The sequence below is a fragment of the Dreissena polymorpha genome, chromosome 1 (assembly GCF_020536995.1).
Source record: "Dreissena polymorpha isolate Duluth1 chromosome 1, UMN_Dpol_1.0, whole genome shotgun sequence".
Taxonomy (NCBI): domain Eukaryota; kingdom Metazoa; phylum Mollusca; class Bivalvia; order Myida; family Dreissenidae; genus Dreissena; species Dreissena polymorpha.
The window spans coordinates 45,430,103-45,449,152 of NC_068355.1; positions in this window are offsets into that span (position 1 = coordinate 45,430,103).

Below are 19,050 nucleotides of genomic sequence, written 5' to 3' on the forward strand. Positions count from 1 at the left end.
ATTATCGTAAAAAAAGGTAACGGCGCTCGTGGGTAGGTCACTTTGATCCTCCTTAGCCTACCCCGGGCAAATATTTAGGTCAAAGTTTTTATTTTGTCGGTCGTCCTTAACAAATCAAGTCTACCCTGATTAGACAGCTCCTCAAGAGTTTGGCGCACATAGCCCCTTGTCGTTTAAATAACTGCTTTGTAACAACCAAGAAGCGATATATCATTGTAATTTTCCTAAAATATTATCATACAGTTAAACCTCAGAAATCCGAAGTTTGGAAAATGAAGTTTTATAATAATAATAATAATAATAATAATAATAATAATAATAAAAGCTTTATTTACAGAAGGTTACACATAAAGACAATGACACATTATACATATTATGCAAATGAATCAATACTTTTTTACAATGTGGCCGTCTTAAAATAACATACACAAATAGGTCTATAATAAGTATAACATTCAAACAATATTTTCTTACACCCATACATAACACACATAGATAGACACACATGAACTATTATTGATTATAATAATAATAATAATAATAATAATAATAATAATAATAATAATAATAATAATAATAATAATAATAATAACAAAAGCTTTATTAACAGAAGATTACACATAAAGACAATGACGCATTATACATATTATGAAGATGAATCAATACTTTTTTACAATGTGACCTTCTTAAACTAACATACACAAATAGGTCTATAACAAGTAAAACATTTAAACAATATTTTCTTACACCAATACATAACACACATTTGCCTTTTAGACAGACACACATAAAATATCATTGATTAGAAAAAAAGACAACAACAACATATGACATATTATTGATTAGAACATAAATGTGCTTTATATTGCCATAACAGATGATATTTCCATGACAGATGATTACTAAATACGGCGTTTAAGCATTGCAGCGCGCTCCATTAAGTGAAAAAACATCACACAATAGGAGTAAATCATTGTTCATGTGAAAAGATTGGTATATTCTCATAGATGGCTAGCACAATAAGCCAAACAATTAAAACAGAATTTATATGCGGCGGTGACTCAGTCAGTCAGTAGTCGAGTGCTGGATTTATGATCGAGGGGTTCTGAGTTCAAATCCTGGCTTCACTACAGTTCATGTTGGAAGTTCTGGTTAGTAACCATGGAAATCAAATCTAAGTACTGGTTTCGGAATACCCAGGATACTTGCCGTGTATCGGTGCTATACATCGAACATGTTGTAACTAACCATGGGATCTCTTCGCAAAGAGCTAGGGTATCGCACCCGTAATCCCGTGTATTTGGAGCCGTCTCTTAAATTAAAATCAGCACCTGTCAGGCCTGTATACAGGACTCCACTGGAAATTAGTTGCCATGTGCTACTTTCGTGGGTTATCCTTCAATAAAAAACGAACATGCCGAAAAGAAATACATACACTTGTTTTATCGTTTATTTTCAGGAGAATATATATTACTAGGAGAAATATGAAAGCTAAAAGTTACACGATATAAACTCGAAAGGAAGATTACCAAAGAACAACAAGAAGATGAGTAAAATGCATATAAATCTAGAATAAAACAACATACGCTAACTATACGATAGAAGCAGTTACTCGTACATTTATTACAGTGTTGTTTTCTTATTTATCTGATCTCTATCAAAAGGATAGCAACAACATTAAAAAACGTGAATGGAATTCTTCAGTTAATCGATCATTGACTGTATGTAAATTGCAATGTAAAACTGATGTCCCATTTCGGTTTATTGGGACACGGCAGAAGTTTTCTACTATATTGCATTTAAATAAAAAAGTAAACGCAAACTAATAAAAAAATGTCGTCCTTGATTAGCTTGTGCGCATTGCACATGCTAATCAGTATGCACAGGCTAATCTTATTTGACATGCATTAAGCCCCGTTTTGCCTGAAAGCAGCCAAATGCACAGATTTCAAAGATAAACACCAGACTGGCCAATCTCCTCTTACAAGCTGTTAAACACTATTAGTAATATAAACCCTCTGCAGAGTACCAGTGGTGAACTATAAATAGGCAAACGTGCAGGTTATCTTTCCTCGCAGAATTTCATAGCATTTCTCAACTCTCTTACACTGCTGTTCATCACATTCACATGTATGTTGAGGCACGAACGACAACTCCGCATTTGTCGTCTGCTACAACAGGCAGTGGTTGTCTTTCCATACCGTACATAAGGCTTCTAAGCACATACTGATTTGCAAAATATGGTCTGTAACATTAGTGTGAGCTAACGCTCACACTAAAAATAGCACCCGTGATGTTCCACCTTGAACTTGGCGTATAAAAAGCTTAATTGGTTTAATAATGCGGCTGTTTTTAAAGAACGCAATAAAAGTTAACTTAACAATACAGACAGACACACGCACACGACTGAAATAAAAACTGATAAATGACAAAGCAATTACTGTGAAAAAGAATGAAACGTAAACAAACAGAGATATAATGGAAACATGCACTAAATAGTAAAAACACAAGAAACACAGTAAGTGACGTAGTTTAGAATCACAACAGTATACCTTTTCTTTTTAATATTAAATATAATATCATTTTTAATATTTAAAATAATTTTTTTTATTCTTTGGTGTTCTATTAATTACATGTACATCGCTTAAGGCTAAATGCATAATTTTCAAATAATTTACAGAACCTTCAATGTCTCACTAATGATAGTAAAGCATATTTTCCCAAACCGTTAAGTTTGTATGCCCCCAAAGGATGGCATATAGTAATTGAATCGTCCGTCCGTCAGTCTTTCCGTCAATCCGTCCGTCCCCATTTTGGAATATAGCTGGATCGGGGACATTTGTCACTTTCTGTGACCAGCACCTGTTTTAATACCATTACCAATAATTAATTAATTTATAATCACTACACTAAATAGTACACCTGTAAACTGTTCAGAAATGCATTTTTTTTGCATATTTGGCAATATTTGGCGAAACAATGCCATCCCTATGGAAGCATATTTGTGCCGCCACTTAACAACTTAAAATAACATGCAAATGATGGAGGTTTTCGCGAAAAAGACATTCTTTTCGCGAAAACAGATACATTTTCACGGAAATAAATATATTATGTTAACACGAATGTATGCATGTTAGTGCTCTAAACTGCCACACATACAGATAAATTTTCATGAAAATAATGGAAGATTTCGCGAAAACAAATAACTTTTCTCGAAATCAGATAACTTCATGAAATTATGAATATAAATTCGCGAAAGATGCCAGTTATATAAAAATAGATGCTCTTCAATCGGTGAACATTGTCTTTATCTTACAGACCAAGAACTGGAGTGTACGTGCATACTATAGCAAGTAGTAAGTTTCCTTTTATTGTTATATTTTTAATGTAAATGCATCTTTGTTGACGAAAATACATGTATCTGTTTTTACATATTTATTTTCCGACACATAAATGGAAATTACCGGGTGAGAAATGGATGTGCGATTTTTCTGTATTCATTAATGCAACAGTCTATACCGTGTCAGTGTCACATTTAGAGTTCAAAGGTCGAAAAAGGCACAGTACCAATGTACCCCTTTGAACAGCCACTTGTTAGACCTTTGGATTTTTTATTTGAATAATAGATCTCTAATTTTCTTTATGGTATTCCAGATCATGCCCTAACACAATATTCAGGACGCCGATCTTCAAGGTATGTCATCATCACAGCTTATTGTTTTGTATCGTCAGAGAAGTTATTCTTTACGTGAAATTCTTGAAGTTATGGCCATACGACATGGAAAAATAACAAGCCAACGATCAATTTTCCGAGTCTTGAGACGTTACCACCTGACTAGAGGCTAAAGTCAGCACAGTCTCGAAAAAATTATTCAATGAATATTGCTTGAGTTATCAGCTTCCGGTGAAAATGCTGGTTACCGGCAAATGCACCAAAGACTCCTGATTAATCATGGACTTGCAGCTACATTTGAGATTGTTCGTCTAATTTTAGGACTCATTGATCCACAATGTGTTGCATTAAGGCAGGCGGGAAGGTTAAGGCGGAGAATTATATAAACAATGGTCCCAATTTTGCAATCCATTTAGATGGCTGGGACACATTGAAGCCATACGGTTTGTCAATCCATGGAGCTGTGGATAGATTTTCCCGTAGAGTGTTGTGGCTGAAATGTTGTGATTCTAACAAAAAGCCGATGTACACATCTAGCTTGTATTTAGACTACATTAGGGAAAGTAATGGCATTCCAGTTCGGGTTTACGGTGACCGCGGTACAGAGCATTCTATTATCCGTGATGTGCAAATGGCATTTCGATGGACAGACGCAGATCAGTACCAGGGGATCCTAACTCGTACAGAAATATAAGGTCTCTGGCTACCTATAGCGGCTACCTAGCTGCCACCTAGCGGCTACTCAAAATACGTTAATACAAAATACATTGTCACTGCCAATCGCTCTTTCGAGTCCGTTTCCTGAGAAGGGCGAGTATTAAGTGTCTATGGATGAGATAATGAGAACGCTCCCCGAGTAGGATCGAACCCACCAACTCCCGATCGCTACGCGGACACCCCATCCACTACACCACCGTGTCAGTTAAAAGTTTGGGCAAATTTTGTCAACTTAAACTTAAAAAAATTATTTTATCCAGCGATTTTGAGTAAAAGTTCATCCTAAGCATCTTTAATTAGTATGTGTATTAAATTGTAATATATTGATACAAATATGTTACAATAACACAAAATAGGCAAGAAAAATTATACATTGAAGAACTGAATTTTTCATTTCATTTTAATATTCTGTCTTTAAAAATTCACAGATCGATAGTTAACCAATGTTTATTTTATCCTACAAGCAAAATAATTATTAGAAAAATAAGAGTATACGTTCCACCTAGCGGCGATACTGAATTCAAGGGAAACAAGAGCTGCTATATTTTTTTTCGGGGAGGATACTGGGGTTGGGCATGGGGGATGGTTTGGGTGGAGTGCATTGTGGTATATCAGGTAAGTGTTGTTTTGTCAAAGTATGGATCAAATGTGATCATGAATAAAAAAGTTATGGCAATTTAAGCAGAATGGTCAATTATCTAAGTATAAAAGGGGTCATAATTCTGTCAAAATGCTTGATACAGTTGTCTGCTCTTGTTTATAAATTGGGATCATGTTGGTAAAGATAATGTAAAATATGAAAGCAATATGTCAAAGGACATAGAAAATATTTGAGGTGGTACGCAAACTTTAACATAGATTTATCAATAGCATGTATATTCTAAGTATAAAAGGGGTAATACTTCTGTCAAAATGCTTGATACAGTTGTCTACTCTTGTTTATAGATTGGGGTCATGTTGGTGAAGAAGTATGCAAAATATAAAAGCAATATGTCAAAGGACATAGGAAATATTTGGGGTGGTACGCAAACTTTAACATTTGCACGCTAACGCCAACGCGAACGCCGACGCCGGGGTGAGTGGGATAGCTCCAATATATTTATTTCATATATAATAGTCGAACTAAAAACTAGCGGCGATACTGAATTCAAGGGAGAAAACTGCAGAAAAAAACTGCAGACGCTAAAAGAGAGCACAATTACATAGAAGCAACGTTGTTTCAACATCCTTCTCAAACGTTCGACCGACGTTTCGCTTGCAACGTTGCAGAAACGTTCGAAAGTGGTTAATAATGTCGCGACCAGAATGCAGCGTTTCTGAAACGTCCTTGCAACGTTATGATGAAACGTCCTGGTGTGGTATTCCAGAAGCATCTTAAGTTAAATTTTATTTTTATCCTTAAATTGGGAATTTTTGGGAAGTGTTTCATTTCATACTGCAATAGCAAGGCATCGAAAATTACATAAAAATAACATCATTATGTCAAAGTTATTTGAGGCATACCAAAAAAACATGCATGTCTTTATAGAGTAAAGAAATACAAAACATTGTAATTTTTAACTTAAGTGAAAATATTTAAGAAATGACTTAATATGTTTCTGGAATACCACCCCTGGTAATGTTTTGTATGCAACGTTATAGCAACCTTCCGTAATGGTTGCCGACGTTGCGACCTAAATATAACGTTTCAGCAAAGTTCGTAAAACGTTTGATGCCCACTGGTTGTAGTTACAATTAATTTTTAGAGAATCATAAAGAAAGCATTTTGGGCTGTGACTACTTTTGGCAGAGTTATGGTCCTTTGTCTGTTTTTCCAATATATAAGGCAGAGTTCTTTGAAGCTGTTGTTTAAATTCCGTTTTAATGACTGGGTGGATCTTGCTAAAACGTTCATAGTTGAATGTCCTCAATGTGTAGATGATTATAAAGAAACGTACATCGGCTACACTTTTGGCAGAATTAAAGCCTTTTGTCTGGTATTCCAATATATATTTAGTTCCAAACTTATTTGTTTTTAATTCCCCTTTAACTACCTGATAAATCTCAATCAAAGTTATGAAATCTTAACAATCTTGATGTGTAGATAGTTATGAAGAAAGGAATTTTAGTTGTACAAATTTCTGGCATAATTATGGCTCTTGGTCTTTTTTGTCACCATAGAATATATTTTGACGTCATGTCTTTTTTCCAGAATATAAAAAATAATGATGATATAAAAAATAAAATTAAAATAATTGGGTGTGGATTTTTAAAGGAAACCTGTAAAATGATGAAAACAACCAAGTCTTGTTATTTATAAAATCTTACAGTCAGTTTGTAATAATGAAATATTATAATAAAAAGGAGAAAAATTTGCAACAAAATAAGACCAATTAATGGATTGAATTAAAAATAAGTGTAAATAGATTTATAATGCAGTGTCACTACTACTTCTTAACTGCAGTTGCCACCAGTGTCTGACTCTTTGTTAATTTAATATAATTATTTTACACAAGTTTGATTTTCGGCTACTTTTTGGCTACAGTTTCCGCTACAGGCTGACAATTTGTTCATTTAAATTAGGTTATTGTACCAAATTTTTGTTTTCGGCTAATTTTTTTTCTACAGTTTCCGCTAGCGGCTGACAATATGTCAAATTAATAAAAATATTTCACGTGTTCTGGCTACCTTTTGGCTACAGTAGCCGCTAGCGGCTATGGTAGCCAGTACCGGCTATAGGTTTTGGCTACTCAGCCGCAACCTAGCCGCTATTGGCTGACTTTCGCTACCTCCAGGATACCCGTTTCGGCTACCTTTTTAGGTTGCGGCTAGGTAGCCGCTGCCTAGCGGCTAGTCAGCCGCTACCTTTTCATTTCTGTACTGGAATTAAGCTTCGTCTATGTTTCATCTAACAGAAATGTCAGAATTGAGAGGTTTTGGCGAAGTCTTAGAGAAATGTGTGGAAATGTCTAGATGAACCATTTTAAAGATATGAGTGATTTCGGATTATTGGACACATCTGATAGTGTGCACTTAGAATGCATTAGATACTGTTTTCTTCCTGTCATTAGCAAAGACCTGAATGAAGTTTGCAATATTTGGAATACTCATCGTGTTCGTCGAAATAACCGAATTTCATGTTCTGCAGGAAAACCTGAGGTGTTGTTCTTTCAGCCAGAAGTATATGGTGCAAGAGATTGTAAAATACCACTGGTTGACAATAGGGAATTAAATTATGTGGAACGGGAGTATTCTCAACGCCCTCCAGAACTTGGTGTATCACAGAGTTCCTGACAATTGCAAGAGCAGCTGTCGGAGATTTGAATCTTCAATACCCACCTAGAAACAGAGAAGAAGGAACAGAGCTTTTTGCTGCAATAACCATGTACATTGAACGCCTCGTTTAACACGGAAATGAAACAAAAATGAACTTAATGATACTTCCTTACAAGCTGGCTAACTTGTGCATTGGTTGACAAAATGTCAATTAATAGATATAGTTGTGTCTGAAAGCAGAGCAAGTACTAGTTTTAAACAAGCTGTTGGCTTTGTATGCGCTGTCATTGCCATGTATGATTATGTGTCAATAAAACAATACATATTTTGTCAGTTTCGCTTTAAAATATCATTTAAATATGTGGCCAAAATGCTAGCTTTATTTGTTATGAACACCCTGAAATAAAAAAACCCACACAAACAGGGTTACGTTGTATATGGAATCAATACCGTCACAGGGGAAGTAGTGTTACACGAAGGGTAGAGTGTCTGGAAATATAATTTCTGGATCACTGCACTGCACGTTTCCAAATTTCATATGAACGGTGGAATGCTTCTGTTCTTCCCATGTGTGGCAATCGCCCTTATACTGTCAAATAGTTATACATTTTTTTGGGCATACGGTATGAACAAGGCAACACAAGGTGTGCCTTGAGACGGTTCTGTAAAGACTAAAGATAAACGAGAGAAACTGTCTCATTACTACTGTCAAATTTGATATCATTGTGTCGTGTCAGAGGGCTGTCAGGTGTCATTTTCTCGTGTTACCTTGAATGCAGGGGTTGTCATAAGGCACTTCTCGTCTTGCCTTGTTCCGCCAATGTGGGGTGAGAATAGCAGTTTTATGCCATACAATAAGAGTGTTTCATATCCGAACTAATTTTCATTGTGCAGTAGTCTACATGTGACCTTGACCTTTGAGTAATATACCTCAAACACACCAGTATATATGGATAAATACATCAAAAGTTATGTACAACTAACTATTTGTTAAGGTACAACTACACCGAGTATGGGAAAGTGCAAAGGTAAGTCAGGGGTGGCTGTATTAGTTGAATTTGTTTGATGGTAATCAAGATGATATTTAAACAAGAACCGTTCGACATCCACACACACGACTTTTCTCAAGGTAGTGCTAGATTATTATTATAAAGTGAAAATTTAAGTGAAAAAATATACGTTGAACATGGGGCATAATTCTGCCAATTTTTTTTTTGAGTATCTGTCTTGCAAGTTTGTGTTCTCCTTTTGATAGTTACCAACAGCCCATTGTATACAACTTGGATATCTTATCCGCCGGTTATCTTTGTCCACTGCTTAAATTTGTCCAAATTGGTTAAGATCTTGGTTAACTTTAATAACAACAAAAAAACAATATCCAAAGCATGTGATGGTCTCGTTAATCGTTTTATACAATTGGAATCCAAATTAAATTATCCAAAACCAGAGATATTGAAAAAGATAACCAATGATAACTTTTATCAAATTTTACACAACTGGCTGCAAGTGTTCAAAGTTAGAGGTGAAAACCTTTGATAGTTGTTGAAAAATGGACACCAGTCACACACTTAAACAAGACTGATGTCCTCAACTACAATGGTCTGACAACAATAACTCAACATGCGTCGAAAAGTAGAGCTACAACACATTAACATGATTAAGTCAAGCAAGGGCAAATAAAATTAATATTGATTTATTTAAAATAAGACAGACTTTTTGTCATACCACAACATAGCAATCAATGTGAAATCAATGTTATCAAAAAGTTAAGAAAATAAGAAAAAAAACAAATACAAGAACTCCGCGGACGAAATTGTGCTACGGACGCAGGCAGGACATGAAGTATTGTACCATAAATAGAGAGTTAACCTGTAAGTCTTAGTATGACCTTGACCTTGGTGGTAGAGACCTGGCTGTTAAGCATGACACATTGGACAATGATGATGAACATTTGTGCCGAGTTAAATGAAATTCACTTGAAAGATGACGAAGTTATGCTCCAGACACGAATGAGACATGAAACTGTATCATATGTGGAGATTTGACCTATAAGTGTGACCTTGACATTATAGGTAGGTACCTGGGTGTTTAACGCGACACATCGTCTAATGATGGGGAGGATTAGTACCAAGTTAAATGAAATGCGCTTAATAAATGACAAAGGTATGCTCCGGACACGAAACATTGTACCATATAATAACATATGGACATTTTACCTATAAGAGTGACCTTGACCTTGGAGGTAGGGACCTGGGTGTTAAGAGCGACACATAGTCTAATGATGGGGAACATTAGAACCAAGTTAAAGGAAATGCGCTTGATAAATGACGAAGTTATGCTCCAGACACGAAACATTGTACCATATTTTCATATATGGACATTTGACATATAAGAGTGACCTTGATCTTGGAGGTAGGGACCTGGGTGTTAAAAGCAACATAATATTATAATCTAATGATGGGAAACATTTGTGCCAAGTTAAATGAAATTTGCTTGATAAATGACGAAATTAGGCTCAGGACACAAAACCTTGTATCATTTTGTCATATATAGACATTTGACACATCGTTTAATTATAGGGGACATTTGTGCCATACTAAATGACATTCGCTTGATAAATGGCGAAGTTATGCTCCGGACACGAAACACTATCATATTGTCATATATGGACATTTGACCTATAAGTGTGACCTTGACCTTGGTGTTAAGCGCGAAACATAGGCAAATGATGGGGAACATTTGTGCCAAGATCAATGAAATTTGCTTGATAAATGAAGATGTTATGTTTCGTACACAAAACATTGTATCATAAAGTCATATATCGACATTTTACCTATTAGTGTGACCTTGACCTTGAAGAATGGGACATGGTTGTTATGTGCGACTCATCAAATAATGGGGAACATCTGAGCCAATTTAATTAAAATTTGCTTGATAAATGACAAAGTTATGCTTCGGAAACCAAAAACTGTATCATATTGTCATAAATAGATATTTGACCTATAAGAGTGACCTTGACCTTGGAGGTAGGGACCCTGGTTTGTAAAGCGCGACATATCGTCTTATGATGGGGATCACTTTTGCTTAGTTAAAAGAAATATGCTTGATTAATGACGAAGTTGTGCTCTGGACGCGAAACACTATCATATTGTCATATATGGACATTTGACCTATAAGTGTGACATTGATCTTGGGGGTAGCAATCTTAATTTATGGCGAGACACATCGTCTAATAGTAGGGAGCCTTTGTAGCAAGATGAGTGAAATTTGATTAGTGATAAATGGCAAAGTTATGATCCGGACAAAAACGGGACGGACACACAGACGGACGGACGATCGCGATTCCCATATCCCCCTCCGACCTATAAGGGGGGATAACAACTTAAACTGAAGGATATAAAATGCGACAAAAACTTGAAAAATTGTGTAATACAGAACTATTTCAAACTCTTCACAGACAGGCCTTTTAAATTGAGTAAGCTTTATTAAATAAAAATCTCCAAGATGACAATGTATAACATTTATGTTCATTGGTATTTGCTATTTTTTATTAAAATGTTACTAAAAGTATACATTAATATTTTATTAAATGTTACTAAAAGTATACATTTTTTTTATCAGAAAACTTAAGTTTTAACTTTGTTCTCAAGAATTAAATCTTTAAAAATTACCGTTTTACATAAAGGGACATAGTTCCCCTTTCATTAGCAGGAATATTTTTACCAGCTATCAAGCAATGTCTGGGGTGTATTAAACATGTATTTTATAGTTAATTTTACAATATTAATTATTTTCAGCCTTATCAAAAATGACTTCCATTGTCTTAAATTTGTTCATTTGACACTATTGCTAAAATATACACTTTCATTGTGTAAGAAATGAAATCTGGAAAAAATTAACAAACTATGTTATATATAAAAATATCCAAATATGTACACATGTTATGTCAATCTAACATTAAGAAATTTGAAATCAATATTCAAATTTGAACACATTAATATCCACACTTAAAATACCCTGGTTTAATAAGTGCTCTATAAGAATTGTAAAAACATAGCAATTATAAAACACAATCCAACAGTACACAAGTATACATGAACATATATGCTGGAACGTGAAAGGCTCTGAAGTGCATCTATTTTTAGATCTGGCAACTTTCGCGAATTTTTCGGCGTAAGCTGTATTAAGCCAGCTTTTCACCTTACCTGACCTTTGTAAGTGTCCAATAAAATTCAAATAAAATTTCCCGCGGCTAGGTACGAATGAATACACTTCATTTATTCCATTGGCTGATTTGAGTATACCACCAGAACATTGGAAACATATCCGCGTCTTTGTAACACTGTTTTACTGCATGAAACAATTTTATCTCTAATGAAAAGTCTTAATAGATAGAACAGTTTTACACTCAATTCTCGACATCAATACAGTTTGTGCGTGCACCTTTTATTTTCAGAGAATTACCAGCGCAAAAGCGTTTATACTTAAAGGCTGTATTCTCATATTTAGTACTTACTTCCATATTCCTGTCAACATGTTAACATGTAAAGTATAAAGAGCAGTGGAAGCGAGGCCTCACTTTAATGTATTGCATTTCAACCCGCGAGGTATCGGGTCAATTCGCGGTTAGTGTGTGAATGTCAGTGTTTATATACAGGTCATCACCGGAGTTCACGGCCATTAAAATAATCGTTATATAATAAAGACGCTATCCATGAACTAGGTGACCTGGAATGTTCTTAAGACCAGAAATATGTTAAATGAAGATATTCAGCAATATAATTATGGTATGTCAATGATAGATTCTAAATGTGTTTTCAACAATACAATGATAAATACTATTTTTGATTAATTAAACAATAATTATTCCACCATATTGACTTATGTATTAAGCATGAGCGCGATGATTCTCGATACTGTAAATAATCAAATCAAATAGCAATGCCCGAAAAACCACTAAAACAGGTTTGTTCGAAGAACGCGCCTATAAATATGGATACTTCGGGTGTGGCGGGTTGACTCATATGTTTTAATTTCACTTCCATTCTTCTTTTGGTTTTCTGTTTTGTATCTATAGGTTTATGACCAGCAATATGTAATAATGTAAAATAAGCCGCGAAAACTCCGCGTAACATCCAGTACTGCGTGTGATGCAGCTAAGAGCTGCACAGAAAAAGACATTCGCTATCCTTGATCTCATTCGTTGAACAATCAACACCGTATATCTTTTTTAAAGATATTTCTTGTTTAATGTTTCGTGAAAAGTTTCCAAGAAAAGTCATCCGTTATTTACTCTTTTCGTGAAAATGTATTATTTCCAAGGTTTCATAAAAAGTTATCTGTTTTCGAGAAAAGTGACTTATTTTCGTGAAAACTTTAATTTATCTTTATGTGGTGGCAGTTTAGAGCACTAACAGGGAAAAATTCGTGTTAACATTATTTATTTTATTTTCGTGAAAATGTATCTGTTATCGAGAAAAAAGTTTTTTTTCCCGCGAAATCCGCAATTATTTTCACGTTATTTCATCTAGTAAGTAGTGGCACAAATATGCTTCCATACATCCCTTATAATATTTTCCTAATGTATATCTTTACAAATATTGCATTGTTTTAACTAAATTAGAAATACGCAAATCAGTCGGAGCTCATGTGATTCTAAACTCTTTCACAGAATGTATAATGAAATGGACCAAGTAAAGTAGACTATGTTAGCCACATATATATTATTATTATCATCATCATCAAAGGATTTGAAATGATTCAATGAAACTTGACTTATGTATCGAAATTTCGTTTTGCTTTTTTATTATTAAATATTGATATTTGAAAAGAACTTGTGTTAGAGGTTTTTAAAAATCTGAAAACCTTCGTTTACTTAAGGTAAAATACACAACATTGCAAATTACGCGCACAAAATACGTTTTATCAACAGCTAAATTGTGTATATACTATCAAAATAAGTGTAATGTACTCTTTATAGTAATTTGTACATGTATTATGATGGTTTTTTAGTATTCTGGTAAATGTACACAGCATACAACTTATTTAGAATTTACATTTAACATTACAGTTTGGATTAAGTAAGTCATTTACAAAAATGTACATAACCCTAGCCGTCTCATGCACATACTTCACCATTCTGGTTGAATACACAGTACGTTTTAGAGGTCACTCCCTATTTTTTTTTTCAAATTTATTTGATTTTAAATGCAAGGGGGAAGCTGGTGGTATGGTGAGGTAAACCTACAGAAGCTAACTTCTTATATCAGAATATTAAAAAAAGCATTGTAGAACTGTGTACATTTACCGGAATGTGATGCGCAATGTTGCTTATACCTCAGTCACAAAATAGACACCGATCATCGTCCGATCAGCGGCCGACGTATTTTCCGATCATCGGACTGGCGACCGGCCGAAGATCACACGGAAACCGGGCCAATTTGTAGCATCGGGCGGCGTCCGGATTAATTTTAATTCTCACTTAAAATTTTAGCCGACGTCGGGCCCGGGTAGAAATCGAGTTGAGATCGAAAAAAGATCGGACGATCAACGCACGGGTATCTTACGGCGATCGCCCGACATCGAATTCATTGAACGTGTATCGGCAAAAGCAAAGGTATTTCCCAGAGGCATATACATCGGCCGGCGACCGTCTGATTGCCGGGCGGCCTCCGCACGATGCCCGACGGACGCCGGACGATGCTCGTCATGATACACGTACAATGAATCCGATGTCGGGCGCACGCCGGGCGATAAACCTTCGTTGATCGTCCAATCTTTTTTCGATCTCAACTCGATTCCTTCCCGGGCCCGATGTCGGGTTAAACATACTGTGATATAAAAAATTGATTCGGACGCCGACCGATGCTACAAAATGACACGATGTGCGTGCGATCATCGGCCGGCGCCAGCCCGATGAGCGGAAAAAAACGTCGACCGCTGATCGGACGGTGATCGGTGTCTATTTGTGACTGAGGCTTTAAACTTTGTCACTCATCGGACGGCGGACGGCTCCGACGTGTCCAGTCTTCCCGATGCCTCGATATCAGACACATCGGCCGGCGACCGGATTATTTGTGACTGAGGCATTAGCCAAATGCGCGGTATTTTAATTATTATTCAACGTTCAATAACAAGTTTAGGGTGACGAGTTACACAAGTATGATGACGTTAAAACTGTCCATGTTTGATCCTGGTCTGTAAAACGTGTTTTGAATTATTGAAGTATCGTTGTGTTCTTTCCTTGATCTTTGGTACTATAACTTTCAAGTCTTAATGTCCCCTCATCAGCACTTCCGCACTCTGAACCGTATACCTGTACCTGTAAGAATAAAACGTTTGCTTTAGCTTTGTTATGCTTAACATGAATCGTAATAGTGTTTGATTCACGCCGTAAACTTTTGAGTCAGGCCGATTTTTATGAGTCGGTCGCGTTAACAAATAATTTTGAAAACAAGGCACACGTCTTTACGACTTTATATTCCGTCATCACTTAATTATTTTAGTACAATTTCATATAATTGATTGCCTAAGCTTAAATACGTCACTGTAATCTTTTGATTCATATTCATAGTATGAAGTATAAATATTCCCAATTTACGCGTTATTCCCACGAAAACTCATTTTAATGATAATTATATTGATATCAATATGAATTGTTAATTATGAGGTACCCTCATGATTGCCATTTTACTGACATCTATCCCATGTTCTGTATATAATGTCTTGATAGAGCGCATAGTGGACATATATTTTGTTCTCGATGTCATGGCCTCAAGTTATACAATCATTAAAATATGACAAAAGGAGTTTCACGTGGCAGGTTTAAAGGTATCATGACTTTTTGCGCAATTTGATGCCTTTAAGAACAATGGATTTGCGTTAAAAGACTGATATTTGCCTTCTACCATGTTTTTTCTTAATTTTGTCGAAACGTCCCGAATACCAGAAAGATAAATCAGCGCACGGAAAAGACGTTGGATTGGCCAAAACATGTTTCTGTTTGTTTTAATAGTCAGATGTAGCAAAGAAAAGTTGCCATTATACCGACCCTATTTGTTGGTCAACAGCATACTTTTGACATTATCGTGGAAATAAAACTTTACAATTGTAGCCTTTAAAAAGCAACTATCCACCATGATATGCTTAGACAAATCAAACACCATAAAAACTCTGCACCCGACACAAGTAACTGCAAAACTACTGTACATTTAGTACCGTGCCACGGAACGCGTGCTTTTTGTACGTAGAGATATTGCCGTCAAATCCAGCCAACTAACATGCAGAATCAGTAAAATAAGTTGCCCTTAAAAGTTTTGAATTGGCTACGCTCTGTCCCTTAGCTTTTACCAGCTGATGTAAATTACATGTCAATATTTGATAGGCATATTAAAACATTATCGCCGCTTTGTTTCATTTCCATGTCTGTTTTATCACCTAATTAAAAACACGTGCGCACAGATGTATGAAACAATTCTGTCACCATTATATGTATAACAGACAAAGATAATTGGGATTCCTGGGACCTGACAGACCCAATTTGTTGCCGCCGGCTGTATGTTTAAAGATTACTCTGAAAACAGCATGTTGTCATGAAATGGAACAAAAGACCCATACGTATACTGAATCTGCACAAACATGGCGTATTACACAATAACCATAACCTACATAAGATGCGTACTTAAAACACGGCTAAACTTTAAGTAAGGCAATCTGTGTCAGAATGCATGTTAAGTTGATAATAATTGTTTGAAAATATATAACAACTGATTTCAACAAAGAAAGAAGTATGCATATGTCCGCTGAATAAAATTATTTCCCCTGTCTTTAAAAGCTCACATTGTTGCAAACTTTACTAATGAATCCAGTGGATAAATGTACACCACGTGCAAGATATAAAGTCCTTGTAAATGGTCAATTTTAACATGTATGCGTTTATCAGGATAATAACGCATAATTGTAATGATATAGCCCGACTACAAGTGAATAAAACTCGGGTTTGCTTGAAATATTGTTTGAAACATTTGGAAGAAAAAATCTATGTCTGTTCGACAACACACCCTAATTGGTCTTCGATTAGATACATGTTAACTGTGAAATTTGACTGTCTCTTTAACAGTAACTATGCACAGCATTCATTATCAAATATTTTTAATCATTCATAAAAATTTCCACGAAGCCCTAAATTATTTTGACAATATATATTGTTCATGTTGATAAAGTGCATTTTAAGATTTTCTTGAACAATAACATGTAAGTGGTCTATGAGTCATTTTTTCCTATTTCATATTTGTCAAAACACACGTGGACATATAAATTTACCACCCTCAGAGTGTCAGACCAATACCACGGCATGTCATTTGATTTTGATAACCTCTATACAATAAATATGGGTGAACTTTGTTCGCGCGCACACATATGAATCATACTTTTTCATTGAATTGGCAATGCCGTTGAATCCCGAACAGCGTATTGTTTAATGCTCCGAAATCAAACAGTATCAAAGAGCGTTCATGTTTTGTGTTTAGCATCATTCATAACTCGTTAAGAAAGATCATTAGAACAATGACCGGGGGTCAAACTTAGCCTGCCCTTGGTGACTCCAATACTGCTAGGCGCTATATGTTAATTAAATCGTTAAAGGAATATTGCGTAGATGGACTGATCCCCACGCACTCATCTATGATTCTAGTCATCATTATATATACATGTATAACAAAAAAAACGTATACGACGTTACATGCACTATTGTTTTTAGCCAAATATGTTTCGCCTTTTCTCGGCTTTTCAGTGGTGTAAAAATTTATATAATCATATCATTATAATACATATATGTGTGTCAATATTGTGAAAGTTCAAGTTCAAGTTTCATTACCCTTTACAGAACGTTAACTCAAATGAGCGTTATACGGCCTCTTTGGCACATTTTATAATTTAAATGGAATGTATCATGGGCAGAGAAACTACATGTACAATACAACTGGTCATTGTATTGCATGCTTGCTACGTTTTGTGATTAATAATTTAATAGCTAGATCTTTGATGTGTTTGCTTTCTTTCGAATATATGTGTATGTGTGTTGCATAACCATACATATATGAACTTCCATTAACGTGTAAATACGTTGATTATAATTTACAGTATAATATATTAATTATACATGGACTTAATCTCAATGTTGGAATAAAAGATTTGCATCCAACTACGTAATTGCAAAGTCTCTGAACATTGATGAGTGAACAATAGAGGACATTAGGTGCGGTGGCATAAAGGGGGCATAGGCAATATTTTATTTAACAGTCTCTATAACGTGCGCACGTCGTAGCTATGACGTGCGCACGCGAAAGATATGACGTGCGCACGTCGTAGCTGACCAATGATAATACGCCTCAGATCAGCCATTGATTATCAAAAAAATGGAAATACTATGTGATTTGTTTGAAAAGTGTTTGACAAAGTGGGAAATTCAGCATTTATTGAGAATGGACTATGGTGTTCAAATAAGTATTCGCCATTTGAAAAGAAAATTAATTGAATTAGGACTGAACAGAAGACAGTATTCAAACATGGCTAGCGTAACTCAATTTATACAAAACGAACTTCTTTAATCCGGCCAACTGCATGGATATCGTATGATGGCCGCCAGATGTAAAGAAACTTGGACCCAGTAGGCGTGTCTCTGAGGAGATCAAGAAGTATCCGCAGGCGTGCATATTATGCTGCTGGTCCAAACTTCATTTGGCACTTCGATGGCTACGATAAACTAAAGCCGTTTGGACTCTGTATAAGCGAGTGCATATGTGACTTATCCAGACGTTTGATTTGGCTGCATGTGTATCATACAAATAATTAACCCATGGTGATCGGTTGGTACTATCTCGAGGCTGTAAAAAGATATGATGGATGTCCTCGTATTGTTCTGGGAGATTACGGGACAGAGCATGGACACGTCCGAAATTTTCAAACATTTTTCAGACGCGATTCTCCTGACCATGATAGAGCTTATATAGATGGAACTAGTACAGCAAATCAAAGAATCGAAAGTTGGGGGGGGGGGGGGGGTTACCTGAGACGACACCATCCCAGTGGGCATCCAACGTTGCTGCAACGTTGTATTTAGGTTGCATTCGAACGTTGCAGTTTGGTTGTACCAATGGTCTAAAGGAAAGTTTTCCCGACGTTTTTTTCCAAACGTTGATGCAACGTTTTTTCCAAACGTTGCTGCAATGTTGTATTTAGGTCGCATTAAAACGCAGTAAATTCTATTTTTTTTTAAATAATATAAAATTGAAAAGAAATTATTTTCTGTTAACCGCTCTTTCGATTAGTATCGGCAGTAGCGGGCATTTACGAATTCGTTTCTTAGAAAGAACCTTTATTTAATGTCTATTGAAATAATGAAACGC